Genomic DNA, 17,065 nt, shown 5'->3' with positions numbered 1-17,065 from the left:
ATAACATATTCCTGCTTATAATTGCTTCGTTTATTAATACCGTCCTTCGTACGAGTCGGCGAAGCAGTCCTTTAAGCCGTCGAGGTCGATCCCTGAATGCATCATCCACGAACTACAGATCGATATAGGTATTACGGTTGCTCTAGCTCGTCATTATGCATCATTTACTTGACTCGCACGACTTATCACAAAGCCAACGTTATATCGGAGATCTCGCATTTGCTCGACGAATCGTCGCTTTTTTCTATTCCAACTCAAAAAACGTTCTTCCGTTTTCGAAATTTATCATCCATTTAGCAACATCATCAGCGAACATTCGACCGGAAGCTACGCGTTGTGCAACATAAACAATTAATGTACTTTTTACCTCCTCTCTCCCCTCTCTCTCTCTCTCTCTCTCTCTCTCTCTCTCTCTCTTTTGCCTCCTCCTCTTCTTCTCTCGCTTCGTTTTCTTCCTTCTCTCTCTCTCTCGTTCTCTCTGCCTGCCTCCGTTTCCTTCTTCTGCTTTATCACAATGAGCGGCTGCGTGTGCGTGTCGGTGTCGTTAGGCAGTAGCTGCCGGTGCAGGCGTGGTTGGTTCCTTGCCCTCTGTCGCGTATTTATATCTAGCGAGTAGAGCGAATGCATTGCGGCTCGCTTCTTGTTTGCCGGGACCACTCCTCTCTTTCTCTCTCTTGCACTCGTTCTCGCTCCCTTTCTCTCTCTCTCTCTCTCTCCCCCCTCGTATCGCGGCCCCGCGCCAAACCTGCTCCGTGCAACGCCTAGCGCCGGCTAATCACCGGGATACGGCGGATTTTTCTCGCCGATCTACTACCGCGCGGACTTGCTCTGATGATTTCTGGTTCCAACGTGGTGTGCGAAATCTTCCGGAAAACGTCGGTTTACAACTCGTTGCTGAGCGAGCATATATGAGCATACATGCTCTCGGCAGTGCCGCTTCACGAGAGCACTCTAAGATGAAGGAGCAACGTAACGCCGACTTGCCAGAGAGATCATTTGCTTCCGCGAGAAATTAGATCGAACGGGTAAACGAAACGAGAACGCACAGGATGGGGCAAAATAATGGTCGGTAGATTGCGGTTTGGTCCGGCGCAATATCCTTCTCCACGCGCATCGCCACGTCGTGCGCGCTTCTTTTTTTCTTGCCTCACCCTCCGCCCTGACTCCCCGCCGTCCCGCGCTCTTGGGCCCCTATCTGCCCGGTCACCCCGTTAAATCCGGTCTAGAAATATCGCGTTAACGTCGACGTTAGCGGATCCAGGATAATAGTAATTTCCGATAGCGCGCGGCTAAGACCCCGAGTTTTTGCACCGGACAAGATTGCCCTACACGACAATTGTGTGCGTGTTTACTCCGTTCGTGTCATTATGTTCGAATCGGTTACGTTGAAAACAACATACATAAGTTTGTAGCTTTTGCAAAGTCAAAGAAGCTAATGGAACGTGTTAAATTCGATGTATGCTTACTGAAACACGCGCGAGGATGTAACGATTGTAGCGCGTAATGTTAATAATGATTTTTTTATGATATAGCGTGCTTTGTAAACGATAAACGCTAGTGTTGCATTACATACGGTATATGTAATAATAATGTAGATTTAAGATAAAAATTGCAATCTAACACGGTATTTCATATATTCTATCTTGTATTCGCATCTTCTCCTCTCAAGTTTACACACAACACGGTCTTTACTATTGTCTCAATGATCTCACCTCTTTGTATTCATACTGTTTTCAAAATAACCGATTTTGCTCGCGCCGCACTCGAGAGCACGTGAGTCTCGTTATGACGAGCGGCACGATGATCTCTCGAGTGACCATCGCGTGAGCGACAAACGAGCGATCGACTTTTCTTTTCTTTCTGGGAATACCGCGGCCGCGGTCGAGCGAGATTCAGTCAGGAGTGAAAATTTAATGCGATTTTAATCGGCGCGATAATCTGCGTCGTCGATGGACGATGGATGGAAGCAACCAGAAAGCAACGAGAACAAAATCGAACCATTCATCTAGAGACTCCGCGCGAAAACTGCATTTTTAGTAAAATCCACGGAAAATGTTTTTTCAGCGCGAAGCTTAAGAGTGGGAAATATCGTTCGTGTAAATATCAGTTTCTTTCCCTTATAATAATTGTGTCACAATATGTGTGTTATAATTTTAATGGAACGCTTGTAAAATTACTATATACGCATATTTCCTAAATATTTTTAACGACATATTTATATATATTCATATACATATATATATATTTTTTTTTCGCTACAAGAATTAAATGGGAGCAATACTTAACGCTGGCGCAATGTTCGCAATTAACGAGTTCCACGGTTTTACCATCCCACATGGTGCTCGCGAGTAAACACCGAGAAATGGATTTCTCCAGCAATTGACGTATTCGATTATGGGCAATTAAACAGCCGCGCTTATTACGAGAGATAAAAGAAGGGGCAATGGCTCGTACCCGACAGCCATAAACATCCGTTGCATTTCGATCGATCGCAATAAAGAAACCTCGTGTCGGCCATTGCCGATGCGTGAGCGGCATATTGTAATGATATGATTAATTGCCGGCATGCCACATAAATTTAAACGGTGGATTTAGTAGCTGCCGATGCGCCTAATATAATGACGGATTTACAACTTGCGCTAAGCAGAACAACGTTTAGAGAGGTCTACTTCTAATAATAAACGATAGAATCAGGCAGATTATCTCATATATGTTAGGATTTTAATAAGCGAAGCAAAACACACATTTTATTGCAAAGGAACGGATTCGAAAACTATAGCTCCCGTAGAAGTAGGACTGATTCAGGCTAATCCGAATGCTCATCGAGTCATCGAACTCGATCGCCAACTGCGGTTTTTCGATCGGACGCACATCCGTTCCGGATTTTCGTCGCGGTAAAAAATAAAGGAAAAAAAAATGCAGGAATGACCACCCCGCTAAGTTCCTAAGGTGCGGGAGCGACCAAAGGAATCGTGCCTCTTTAAAGTTATCGGGAGCAATCTCTCCCCCCCTCGGTTGCCACTGTTACAATTTCAAACAGTTCTGCGTTTCATTTATTTTTTATCGGGGAGAAGTTTGTTGACCTTGCAGTGCGAAACGCCAGGAATACATTGGTGGAGGCACGAAAGTGGGGTAGACGACGGGTGGTAGTGGTGCTGGCGGTGGCGGTGACGGCGACGGAGGGCTCGACAGCGGGGGAGGAGGACGGTGGCGGCGGCGACGGCGGCGGCGGCGGCGGCGGCGGCAGCAGCGGAGGCGGCGGAAGGAGGGCGAGGACCGAGGGTACGCGGGGAACCGAGGGTTGCGGCAGCGGCGGTGGTGAGGGGTTGCTCCCCGGGAGTGGGATGAATCGAGAGGCGAAGCGAGTTATTTCGCGCGAAGTGTGCATTGCCCGAATTTGCCTTCGTGCTTTTTTCCCCGTTTTTTTTCCCTTGATTCCCGCGCTACTCCATCGTCCACAATGCGCATCCTAAACATGATCGCGAGGGACCTTCCTCTTCGCGCGAATCGCAAAAGGTGCGTCAAAAAAGTCTCGATATAACGCTTGCCTACGACCGCTTGTCTCAGATCTTTTTTTCCACTTCTTCCCATTTTTCTTTCTCTGCTACGCTTTAATTGTTCCAACGGAATGAAATAATTCAGTTCTTTGATAAGAATTAATATTTGTTACAGTGAACTCTCTTCCATTTCACATTGAGCGCTTAATTATATCGTAGAACTTTATTATACGCAAGAAATTGTAACAATTATTTCTCTAATTGCTTGTGAGGCATGTTGAGTATTTTAACATATTTTTTAAACTCTAAATCTCCTGGTTTAAAGGATGAAGAATGCAATTTGTAAGAATGGACTTTCCCTGCAGGGAACATGTAGCCAACTACCGGTCTCCGTTACCGATAAAGATGCTTCCTCGATAAAAGTCATTATATCCGTGCGCGATTGTTCAATAACGTTTACGGAATGCAGCGCGGAATTTCATTATTGGTCACAACATAGATCTTGAGGACAGTAATAATAGTAGTGTGCTGTATAATGACTTTGGAATTATTACCAAATAAATAGTATTAGCGTTCCCGTATGCTATTATAATTGTGTTGTGACTGGTAATTCGACGTAATCTCCGAGGATAGCATAATATTGCGGTGTCCCCTTGCGAATAATAATCATTGCCAAAGCGACAATTTTGTGCTGTATTTTGACGCGCGCGTCACTACTGATTTATCTAAGGAAGATGCATGCTACTTTTTTTATATTAAAATTTTCCTTATTTTTTTTTATTTCGTAATTTTTTCCTCGGACGATGATTTTCCGTCTCAACGTTGTAACAAATTAAAAGTAGAATAGAATCAAAAGTAGTGTTTTCTGAGCATAAAATACGAAAGGACGATTATATTCCGCAGTGATATTACGCAACATTACGCATTCGCGTCTCTTCCTTATGTCACTCGACGAAGCGGGAGGCGGACGCCCAAATTGAAAGCACGATTGTACGGTACGGCCTTAAAAGTGCGAGCGACGACGTTGGGTTGGGTTAGGCTCCTCGGGCTTCGCGTGTCTGCATCCCGTCTGGCCACGTGTGTCTTGCACCGACTCGGCACGCCGCGCCGACTCCGGCTTCGCTTGGCACGACTCTTCCAAATTTTTTGATTTCGCCAACGAGCATCGCGGAAACCGTTTTGCCAGTCCGGCACAGACCGAATTTAAAGCGCGCGGTAGGTGGAAAGGAACAAGCGCGTGTAAAAGGGGGGTGGCGGGAAGGAGAGGAGGGCGAAACGTCCGATAATCCCTCGTTCTCCCATCCCATGTTGGAAAATCGCGGATGACGAAATAAAAGCGTACGTTTCGAGGACGTTTCGAGCGTCGAGTCTGTATAATTGAAATGATTATCCGAGTCGTAATATCGCAAAGTGATAGTTAACACGTCCGCATTGTGACGCTTGGTCTCTCTCTCTCTCTCTCTCTTTCTCTTTCTTTTTTAGTAAACGGGACGAAAACGTAATTTTAATATCAATTGACGGAATGGTCATACTCAATAAAGCTCTTTTGCGATTTTATTAATCGTCATTTTATTTGAATATCAATTACTCGGCATCATTATGCGTTCAGGGGTTTTTTTGCGTTCAGGATTATTAATGTCCCGCTTCGCCCATACGCAGAGCAGAAGTCAATTAGATTATTACAAACGCGCGAGAAATGAATAATTGTTTTATTGCACGTTTTATTGTGCATGAACTGATTTCGAGTATGTTTGGTAACTACAACGTGATTAACGTTACCATTATTTTACTCCTGTGATATTCGTGTATTTTTATTCCGTTCCACCGCTGATTGCATAATATCGCTTATTAAGTCAGAAATCGGGTTGAACTACTCAGGTTAAACTGTTCTTAGCAGTTTATTCACGATACATTTTTCCATTGCAACGTACGAGAGAATCTTCCTTTTTAAAACTTTTCTAGTATATTGTACACATACAGTGTTAGTTTTAACTGTCTAGACTGTTTCACGAGAATCATACGTGATAATGAAAAACAATAACCCCCGGGGAAGAAAATTATTAAAGTTTTTCGATCTAGAAAAAATTGACTCATAGCCTGTCTGCAATGATCGATTCCATTCATTCATCTCCGAGCTTCTTTCAGTAATTGTTATTCCTTCAATATCGATCATATATAAAAGAAACAGCTTAATCTTCATGCTAAGAGAATTTACTATTGAGAGCCGTTAATTTCGAGAGGATTCGCGCGCTTGAAGAACGTTTCGCGGACACGCCAGTTAATCGGCGTAACGTATGATTAGAGTACCGCGCGCGCATCGTGTACCGGACATCGCATTCCGCTTTCGTATCTAAGCTAAATCTTGGTTGCTCTCGATGTTCCTGCGAAGGGTACGAAAGAAATTCCGCGCCATGAACTGAGCTATAATAATTAAAACGCGCGGAGGTAAACGATCGGCGGTCACTCGCGCGCGGCAGGGGACGGGGGAAGAAAGGAAGGAAGAGGGAAAAGCGGCAGGGGCTGTCGTGGCCGGGCTTCGTGTACGTAATTGCCGTGATTACGGGTACGTCAGTTCGGAGCATCTAGGTGCACGTACATACATATGCATCACACACGTGAGCCTCGCGCGCGGATTCAGTTTGATCCGGGTGCGTGTAACGGCGCGTGCTGCAACGCGCGCGTTGCAGCGGAAACGCTGGCAACCGCGCGTTGCGGCGCGGACCAATGCGCAGCATCATTATCTGGAGCGCTGCTTAGCGAGGAGCATCATCCGAGAAGGAGCTCGTTAATTTGCGCGTGTCTCACGCGGCGCGAATGGCGCGCTCGCGGCGCGGGAAGGAGCGATATTGGACTTTCCGATATCCCGGATGACGAGTCGGTACGCCCGATCGACGATAACGCGAGAAACGCGGCTCCACGATCTTTCCATGACGTTTGAACCAAACGTCTCGTCAATCGAAATGTCCATGCTTTACGTATGTAGGTTCCGGATCGACGATCAAATAATCTCGAATCGATTATCCTTATATAGGCTCTTTATCCTTTATCGTGACAAATAGGGAACTGCAGGTAGCGACACGCATCGCGGAACAAGGAGAAAGGATCGATGTCCTCCCCATTTTTTTTTCTCGAGCATTCGAGCTTGCTACGGTTTCGGAGCACGAATGCGGCACTTGGCCGTAGCGTCGCAAAAAAAGAGCCGGGCCAGAGGCGTAATATGCACCGTGCATTTTTCCAGGCGTTAATGCGCTGAAATCAATAGCGGTAATTACGTAGAAAGCCCGGCGCGTCGTCGAAATGACTTACTGCCGGCTACCGCCGCGCCGACGGAACGTGATTTCGCGCGAAAACGGATCGCCGCGCCGGCGGATAGAGAAGGACGGAGCTTCGTCTGCGAGCGCGCGCGCGAATGCGATAGATATTCCCCTCTAATAAACGGCCTCGCATGCGTCGGGCGGTGGTGCACAACGTCCAACGACTCACGGAACTTATATAATTGGGGTAATCACCCGAGTGTCTTACCAGTCGATCTATCGGCGATCCGTTAATTCTGGCGTTGCCGACCGCCGCGTCCGGTCTGTTTCGCGCTGGTTTTCCATCCTCGCTCCTGGTAAGCTCCGCGTCTCGCGTAAGCAAACCTATAATCCCTTTCGTGAGATTAAAATAATACGCGCAACGTGCAAAAGCCAACCAGAAATCGGAGGAAAGATTACTCGCCAAAGTAAATGGCAAAATATCTTAAAGGGTTTCCGCGAGCTCTCTCGAAAACTAGAATTAGATATTATTTTCGTAAAAAGCGAGACATATTCACGGACGTGTAATAGCACACCTTGCGCAAAAACTCGCGTTATAAGGAGCACTCACATCGCGGCAGCCGCATCGTCAGTACGCTTTTTACAGTCATCCGGCTCAGGATGCTGCGACCTCTGCCTAAGTGCGATTCAGATCAGCGCCGGGATGACGGTGCGCGATCGCTTTTCTAATTAATTCGCATTTTATCGACGCTCCTCCGTCACGGGATGTTTTGCGCACCGCGCGATGTATGCGCACGTCAATCTACCGTTTAATCGAACTTTCCAATCAGATAGCCCGGCATGCAAAGTTCCGCGCTGCCGCGAGGAAACAATCGCCCCACGTTTGTTTCGTGATACGCGATAACGTCATTATCGAGATCGCGTCTAACCGGGATTGGTCTTAGTGCGAAACCTAATTTTGACTTTTGATGGTTTCTAATTTGAATTGTCGTTATAAGATCAAAGATTACGTTAATGCAAATTGTCAAAAAGCAAAATGATGAATACATAATTATGTGTGGGAAAAGGTGGAAGTGGTGATCAATACTGGGTCCATAGTAGATGTTGGGCCAGATATTTAGGTAAAGATCGATTCAACTGGTCTAAGGCCGGCCCTGCGCTTCTAACGGGCCTACGTTTCGTTTCGCGGTTTAATCTGAGGAAGGGCGCGAAAGCCCCGTCTCGAAAAGCCTGTCACTCACTTTACACGAGTGAGTTCGAAACCGGTTCGAACTAGCACTCTATTTCGCCGTCGTTGTCTTCGTCCTCGTCAACAGCAGCAGCAGCAGCAGCAGCAGCATCAGCAGCATCAGTAGCAGCAACATCTACTCAGCGTAACGGAAGCCGCAATAGCCGCACAGATTCTTGTTTTCGAGTCTCCGCGCTACTCCTCCCTTTTCCCTCTTGCTCTCTTTTATTTTGTCCTGTTTTTTCTTTCTTTCTTCCTTTCTTGCTCGCCGTGCTGCCTCTCTTTCCGCGTGTACGCATCGGCGGGCGTACTACCGCTCCCTGATAAAATCCCACAAAAATCGGGAAGCCGTTAGCTCCGGCCGGCTATGGTAACCGCGAGAGGAAGGGAGAGAGAAAGAGACAGAGAGAAAGAGAGAGGGAGAGAAAGAGAAAAAGAGAGGTTGGACTAGCGCTCAATATAGATTCAGGAGAGCAGTCTCTATACGAGGTATAGAGCCGCTAGCCGGGGCGTCTTATTAACGCTGCGGTGGACGCACCTCGGTATAAAACGACCGGTGCACTCTCTTCCGCGAGCTGCATTAATTAGTGATTTTTAGGCCGACTATTACGACAAGACTGTATTACGCTTATTTATATATCTAGATGGATAAGCACCGTCCCCGTTCGTTGCCCTCGCGGCCTTGCCGATCGCCAAATGATTTCGCCCGATAGTTTCAATTAAGAGCTTCTCTCCACCACTATAATCGCTCTAGCGATCATTAATCTCCGAATTGATCTTGGCGACATGAGCGTCGAACGGAAATGTCGCCAAAATAAGAATAAGCAAACTTTAATGGTTTCAGTTAAGGTATATTTAAAAATCCTTTGTTTTGTTACCTAAGATGCGCCATCATTGGATATCCGAGAATTGTTTACGTTCTCAGAGATAATTTATAATCAAAATCCACGCGTTCCGCGCGTTTGATCGATCTTATTTCTACGCGCCAACTGCCAATTAATTGTTGCATCGCCGTTACAAACTTTCTTCAGATTCATATTATAAAGTCCCGGAATCGCGCACGAGGGTCGAGTAGTTCTCTTTACACGATTCCGAGACGCATAAGTATGTAATTATGCGTACGCAGTTATGGGACGCGTTAACGAACTCCGCCAGCAGCAGCGGCGGCGGCGGCAGCAGCAGCAGGATACGGCGAGCAACACGAAACGAAAAGGCGTTGGTTGGCGCAGAGAGGGTGAAAGGGGGAGGAAAGCGTGGCGCGCGCGGGAAACGAGGTACGCGGGGAAGGGGAGAAGACTGACGTTTCGAGATAAAGCGGGAGAGGAGGGGGGAAAGGGTGGCCACCGGAGAGATATTCTTGGCAGCGACGGCGATGCAACAACTGTCCCCATCCGTCATCTACGAGAGACCGACCGGAGCAACGAGAAGGCCCACGGCCACTACGAGAGAGCCGCAATGCTCCTCTTTGTGGTCTCTCTTTCTCTCTCTCTCTCTTCCCTCCCCTTTTCTCTTTCTCTCCCTCAATTTAGAATTCGTTATTTTTTAGATAATGCTATGAACCTAGGATTTTATTCCGAGCTTAAAATAAACTCCGTCAACTTTTTTTCTGAAGAAAGGATGGAAAAATCGTAATCATCAAAGATCTCGTCTAACGACGACACTATCATCCGACATATTATATACTGTATTGTGTCGTTAGATAAATTTCCGAGATACCTCTCGAGAAAATGCCATCGTGCTTCAAAATTTAATGGATTTGGAAAATCCATTAAAAAGCACGAGTACGCCAAAATATAAAAATCATGTTTATGATACGTTTAACACTTATGAAATCGCTTTTCAATTATAAAGTAAAAAAAAATGTTTTAAAATTTTCCGACCAGTAGATTTTTCGATAGAAAATCGCACACATGTATAAAATAAAAATGTATACAAAATAAAAATATCGTGAGGATTTAAACAGTACTTAACAATCGTAAAATGATCGCTCGTTTATCGGTACTTTAAACGTACGTCAATTTTCTAGGCAGGAAATAATTGCGGAAAGAGACGATAAGCGTATCCTTTCGCTCGTAGTATAATGGTGACATTTTCTACCGCGAGAGGAATGGAGAATTATTTGCAATTAAATCAATTGCTGTTACGACGAAAGTTTCTTGCGTTCCCTTCTGTAGAAATCGGGTTTGACACGGAAAGCAGTTCACCTCGCCTTCTGCATGCCTGAGAAAATACTCTGGCGAGACTCTCGGAGTATTCGATCATTCGCGGTGGATGCGTGCGGAACTGGCATAGCATTAGAAATAACTGGGCTCGCCGCCACGGATGTGTTTAACCTTTAATCCGTAAGAGATGATGTTAAAATATACTTCATACTTTCAAGTGGCACACCCTTCGGTACCTGTTAAGTCGATTATGTCATAACAAATATACGAATTATATAGGAATCGCAGGATATCGGACTGTTTATAAGCTTGAATTGGATTTTATAACATAAATTCTATCTTAATTACTAAATTATTTATGAACCTTGCTTCTCCTAAAGAAGTATTTTCTAAAGAAACGATGGATTCGAATTTTAAAGGAGTGCCGTTTATCTATTCCGTTTATCTATTCTTTAAAGGAGTTCCATCAATTCCGAAACTTTGAATACTAATGAAGTATTAGTGAATTTTTGTCTCGATAAAATGGCTAAGAAGAATGAATTATTTTTTCATTATTTTTAGTCCAGTTCAACGTCAATCACTCGTCGTGACGTTGAAAACAATCGCGATTGTTATAGTTAACCGTTAGTTCGATGGATTTAAAAGTCGACCAAGTCCGGTGAGGTGTTCTTCACGCGTTACGCCACGATCTCGTACTTGTCCGTTCCAATTTTCCACGCTCGTTCCACGCGATAAACATTTTTGAGGCCTCATTCAGCGTTCGATCGTTTCGCGTTCGAGGCGCGCGCGGGACTTGGCCTAGGTACGGTAATAGCCGGGTACCGGCACTCGCGGCGGGCGTGCCGGCGCGGCGCAAGGATGGTAAGCCGGTTAAGTGAGCGCGGGGAAAAGAAACGATCGGTCATCCTGATGCGTATAAGCGCGTCCGTGACACGGACACGGCGCCGCGCTCGCGCGAGCGAGCGAGCGAGTGAACGAGCGAGTACGTACAGAGAAGTGTGCGCAACGCACAGACACACGCGGTCGTAGGTTCCTCTCTTTTTTTCCCTCTCCCTTCTTTTTTACTGTATTCAATTGCCGGCGGTACGCTCCACTAGGTCCCAGAATTGACATAGCGTTATCCGGCGACGAGAGAGTTATCGCGGGAATATTACTACGGAAAATTATTAACCATCCCGACCAGGCCGTGATTGAACAGTGATTGAGCTTCGCGAATCGCGAGGTAAGTTTCCTATCGATGACGGAATGGAGTTACGCGCGTACTGCCGCGCGCGATCCTTTCTTTCTTTTTCGATTAACACAAAAAGGTACTCGCTGAAACGAAGAAGATTAGGGCATCGACGATGCGCGTGGTGCAATTTAAACGAGAATGATCGAAGGATAATATTGTATATTAGCGAAAGCATTTCGATATATATATATAACAAATTTTCCTCTCCTCCTCCTCCACCTTCTCCACAATATCGAATTTGCATTGTTGAACGAGAAATTATCTTTACACAAGCGATCATCTCATCGAAAAATGAGGCTACGCTTAAACTAATTAGTTTACCAACGACATCGCGTTAAACTGATCATTTAATTTGTACAAGTCAAAAAACATGTGTAATGAGATATATTATGAGATCCTAAAGTAGAAACTTTCTTCTCCAATTTTCGAATCTCTCAAGAAAAGTGTCGTAAAGAAAACGTGCGAAGCCCTGAGCGCCACGGAAAGATATCGCGACGAGACGTCCGTCATCGGGCGCGATGTTTTCCCCCAATTATAACGTTCGCACCGATCATCGATGCAACATTAAATCTAGCACACTCTGTCACGCTTTAACCGCGCAGCTTAACTCTGGCACGCCTACCGAGTTTAATGAACTTGTGCAATCGAGTGTCGATGCTCCTCACGCCGCGCGAAGTAACTACAAGAATAAGCCGTTATCTCTCGAGGCTGTGCGCGGGCCGCGGATTCATGTAAAGATTTCGAACGGCGAAAACCCGTCGCGTTATGACCCGACGACGGTCCGTCCGCTAGCGAGCGAGCAAGCGAGCAAGCAAGCGAGCGAGCGAGCGACCGTTTGGAACGATTAACTGCTCTCTAAGCCTGCCTTTCGCACCTAATCAGAAAGTCGTTACAAGAGCCGCGCAGGGTACTCGGCGAGGAGAGCACCGTGCTCCGCATCAACGCGAGAAGGGAACCTTCTTGCACCACGATAATCGCCCGTTATCGGAGCAGCGACCTGTGAATTACGTACCGTAACTCATTTTTCTGCATGCTTATTAATGTCCTCGAGGTGAGACTGGATCCTCGTGTAAAACGAGGTGTACGAAAGAAAAACGAAACGAAACGAAACGTCACGCGTGCATCATCGAAGAAACCATGTCGAAAATTTACAACGCAATAATTTACTCGTGATATTCGCGTTCCGGCATTATCTTAATTATCTGATTGCGGTGTATATTTTTGACATGCTAAAATCTTGTTGTTATTATCATCTTGAATTTGCCAGGAATTCGACAGTTTCCCCGATTTCCTTCGCGGTTTGTAATTTACTTGCAATTAGACGGCAACGTACGTTAGCTTCAGCACAGTCAAATCTCCGCTCTATCTCTTGTTACCGCTCCCCGTATGATACTTAACAGGAGCGCGCGCCGTTATTCCGGGCCGTCTTATCTATTCAAAACCATCGAGCAAGTATCACATCTCGTCGCTCGGATAACTACATGCAACCTGCATAGAGAGGCCTTCCCCCTTACTTCCTGTCCTCCTTCCTCTCCCCCTTGCCACTTTCCTATCTTGCTCCACAAATCGCACGCGTATACGCGTCCTCGACGCGTTAACGCCTGTTGATCCTTCGACAGGACGAAAACTCCTCGAACCTCAACACCCCACCTTCACCCTGCTTTCCTTCGCCCTAGTCTTCCCGGCAACATTCATCCTTCCTCCTCCCTCTACCGCCCGCGCCCGTTCAACCACCCGATCTTTCGCCCCTCCGTCCGCATTTGATGCCTCGTGTCGCGGGAGCGCGCAGAAAACACAGGGAGAGAGGAGGGAGGGCGGCGGGGAAAAGGCCGAGGCACACGTGTATCGGCTCATGGTGAAAATAGTGCAATAAGCGCGTAGTTATGCACCAACGGCGGCGTGCGGTTTACCCACCACCCGCCACCCTTGTCCATCCTGCGCTGCTCTCGCTCGCCTCCTCCTCCTCCACCACCAACACCCTTCTCCCTCCGCTCCCCCTTGCCTCTCTCCCTCACCCTCACGCTGTAAGTCGGTACACCTCTCGCATCCCGCGCCGTTGCGCTTTTCCCTACGGTAACATGAGCGACTGCGCGTACACTATATACTACGTGCGCGCACACGCGGGCTCCGCGGACGTTTAAACCGGGGGGATAGCTACTAATTACAACGGTTACGGCATGGCAGTTGGCGAAGAAAAAAGGCTGATCTCCCGCGAGCCGGCCGAGAGGAGTAGGAGGCGGGAGGAGATGGATGAGGGGCTGAGAGGGGAAAGGGGGCGGAGTTGGGGGAAAGGGAGCAGGAAAAATTCACCGGAGAATGGGTGGACGCGACACGACCGAGTAATCGCCGCCTGGATTATAGCGCGCAGCACATAGGATGTGTATGTGTGTATTCGTGCGCGCGTATGTGTGCGTTCGTTTTTCCTCGTGTATCCTTCTTCTCGGCCCGGAATATCGTCTATCTCTATACCCTTTTCGCCCCTTCCCCCCCGCCCTCTCTCTCTCTCTCACCCCCCGCTTCCATCTCTTTCCTCACATCTATCGGTCTCTCAGTCCGTTTTTTTTTCTCCTTTCCGTTCGGTTCCTGAGGAACAGATCGCGGTCCCTGGCTCTCGCGTGGATCGCGTGCGTAAACGCGTATCCGATGGTTAATGAACTCGCCGTAATTTCCATCCTCGATCGTCTCGCGCCGCCGCGCCGCCGCTGCAACGCACCGCCGCCGGCGGGATCCCCGTCGGGGATGTCCTTGCAAGGATGCGGGGCGCGATTACCTACCTGCTACCTACCTACCCCCGGCTCCGAATAATTAACGAGTAAATCATAGGTTTCGAGAATTTGCCCGATTCGATGTGACGACTCGCGACGTTCTTCTTCGCGGAATGCACGCCCGTGCGTGATGCAGCACGATTATCAAGCCGTGATGCGCCCTGGCGTTATATGTGTTAGGCGACCGGATGTATATCCCGTTTTGATCGATACATTATTTATCGCCGATAATGGACATCGGAAGAAAGAGATCGTTTCTTCCAGCAAATAAAAAGATATCAGGTGTTTTCTCTCCTATACCTCCCCCTCCCCTCTATCCTTCGGACTAATGTTTAACATCGCATTCGGGGTCGTAATTAATTTCACCGTTCATTCACTCAAATCCGAGCCGTAACCGCGACTGCCCGTAAAAGGAGACACGAATGATTAATGCGAGAAGGTTGCCCCGTACCCGGGAAACTTTCTTTCGTAACGGACGAAGGAATCCGAGCGCGCGAGCGTGTCCGTGGATCGATTTGTCGGAATGTAATCCGGGAACACGGAATATCTCGCGTCACGATCTTAAACCTCCGCCGTCGACCTATCGATGCGAAGCGCGGAGACGTCGTCGCCGGACTAATCTCAGCCGGGTGGATTAGCTCCACCCACGGTTTTACAGCATAAACCGAACGTTCCGAATACCAGTGAGGCGTATCCGCGGTCTAATCGCGCGAGCTCGCGGCCGGCTCGACGTGGCGAGTGGTCGCTCGACCGGCTATCACGCTCGAAGGATGCGAAATGGATGCGCGTCGTCGCGTCGCGTCAGACGGCTAACTCTCTTTCAAGACGCCCGATACACGTACGCGGTAAAGCCCGTTGACACATTTCTGCTCAAGTAACAACTTTGGAGAAGATATTTCGCGAGCTGAGACTGAAAGATCTCCAAAGGATACTTTCAACGTATATATAGATGTAGTGGCAGCTTTTCGAAAAATAAAACGCAGCAACCTCATTTGACATAAATCTACAACGGGTGTAAAACAATAAAAAAATAATGTTAATTGTCGACCGTACGCGGAACGATATCAATCTTAATAACTTGAAAGATTCGAAATACCACTACGATTCAAAGGACTAAAGTAACTGATCGAATACCGGTTCGAGGAGGTGAAAAAAAGTTATTTTCCTATGCTCTCGCAGCCAACGCGAACGGCGGCGTGGCGCAATATTCTCTCTTTCTCTTGCTCTCTACTCGGTACTCTCAGTAGCAGCGCGGATAGAGCCGATGCTTCCGTGTGCGGCACGGTGGTTATCGCTCGCGGCGACGTGACTTCGCCGGCGGTGCGTCGGTTCCTTCACCCGATGCGGCGGTAGCCGGCAAAACGTAGGGAAATGTAATGGCGTTTCAAGCTCAGGTGTGGACGCGCGATCGCGAGCGGTGGTGCGCGTTGCGTAGGTAGGTAGGTAGGTAGGTTGCTGCACAAAAAGCAAAAGAGCGGACCGCGAGCGAGAGCAGGAGGAAGGGCGTCGGCCGGCCTCGCGAAGCGCCACTCGGTCAAGCTCACTGCCATCATCTAGATTCTAGATAGCACGTGAACGCGCGCGAGTGTACGCACGTACGCACGCACGCACGCACGCACGCACGCACACACGCGGCCAAATACCGGCTCTAGGACTGCCGGCCAACCTCGCCGCCACTCGCTTTACCTTCTCCCCTTTTTCTTTTCTCCTCTCCGCGCTATACATATATCGCTCGCTTCCAGCGAGCCGCGCGAAACGAGAGCGCGGTGCGTACAGCAGCTTGATGCCCGTTGCGCCGATGCAGATACGACGCGCGTTTCACGATCAGATCGCGATCGCATCCGCCGCGTCGGTCAATTACGACGATCGATAGCGGAGTTTACGGCGCGACGGACGCCACAGGGATCATCGCGCAAACCAATAAGAATGTCCTATACTTAATGCAAAGAGAAACATGTCCAGAGTTGTGCCAAACATTTTAGAAAGGAATTTCCGGGGACGTATTCTGTTAGAGAAAGAAATGTTTGCGCTGTTAACAATACAATATTAAGATATTCATTGATTTTTTTTGTCAAACATACCCTCTCCTCCTCTGTTTAAGGTATACAAATTTCTATATAAAAATATTTAAAAAGATTTAGATATTATGGCAATTATATGCATGTATGCTTCACCGCGGTAATATTTGTAAAAATTTATGATTTTTTTTCCCCTCTTTTTCTCTTCTCCCGCTCTCTATTCTCTTTTTAGTCTTCTTGATATTTTTCGACGTAGCGACTAAGTAAGTAAATGAGTTCTATTGCGGCGAGAGGCGTGGTCCAGCGGCGTGTTTCCAATGTATTTCGACGGAAGCTTAGGCCGATCGCCGCTTTCTCATTTTCCTCTCTCGCGGGCTAGTTATAAACTCTCTCTCTTTCTGGATATCGCGGCGAGAGGACGCGCGCTAATCGTAAGCGGTCGATTACTCCGCTCCGGAGGCTGCAATTATACGGGAGCTTCGTGCTTGTAATTAAAGTGAGATCGGCTGCGGCAGCGGGAGAAACTTTGGCGGCAACGACGACGACGACGACGACGACGACGAGGCCGACGGCCAAGTTTTTGGCACTCGTCGTATCTCCGCGCGAAGAACCGCGCGCGTTTTCTCGCGACTCGGCGCGATACGAAACTCGCCCTGAATCAACTGGAAGGACAAAAATATCTTATCGGCGTCGCGCGCTGCAAAAACTGACTGTCGTTATTCGTCGCCGCGCCGCGCCGCGCCGCCGCCGCACCGCAACCAATAATTGTGCGTGATTTCGCGCGCGTTCGAAATATTAATCGCGCGACGCGTATACTCGAGGGTACGTCGGACGGCGAGCGGCGAGCGTCGAGCGTCGGCATGCTCTTCACGTTTGGTTCGAGCTTAATCCGCTTATAAGTCCGTATCGA

The sequence above is a fragment of the Wasmannia auropunctata genome, unplaced genomic scaffold, assembly GCF_000956235.1.
Source record: "Wasmannia auropunctata unplaced genomic scaffold, wasmannia.A_1.0 LD336111.1, whole genome shotgun sequence".
Classification (NCBI taxonomy): Eukaryota; Metazoa; Arthropoda; class Insecta; order Hymenoptera; family Formicidae; genus Wasmannia; species Wasmannia auropunctata.
This window is presented reverse-complemented; position numbering follows the sequence as displayed.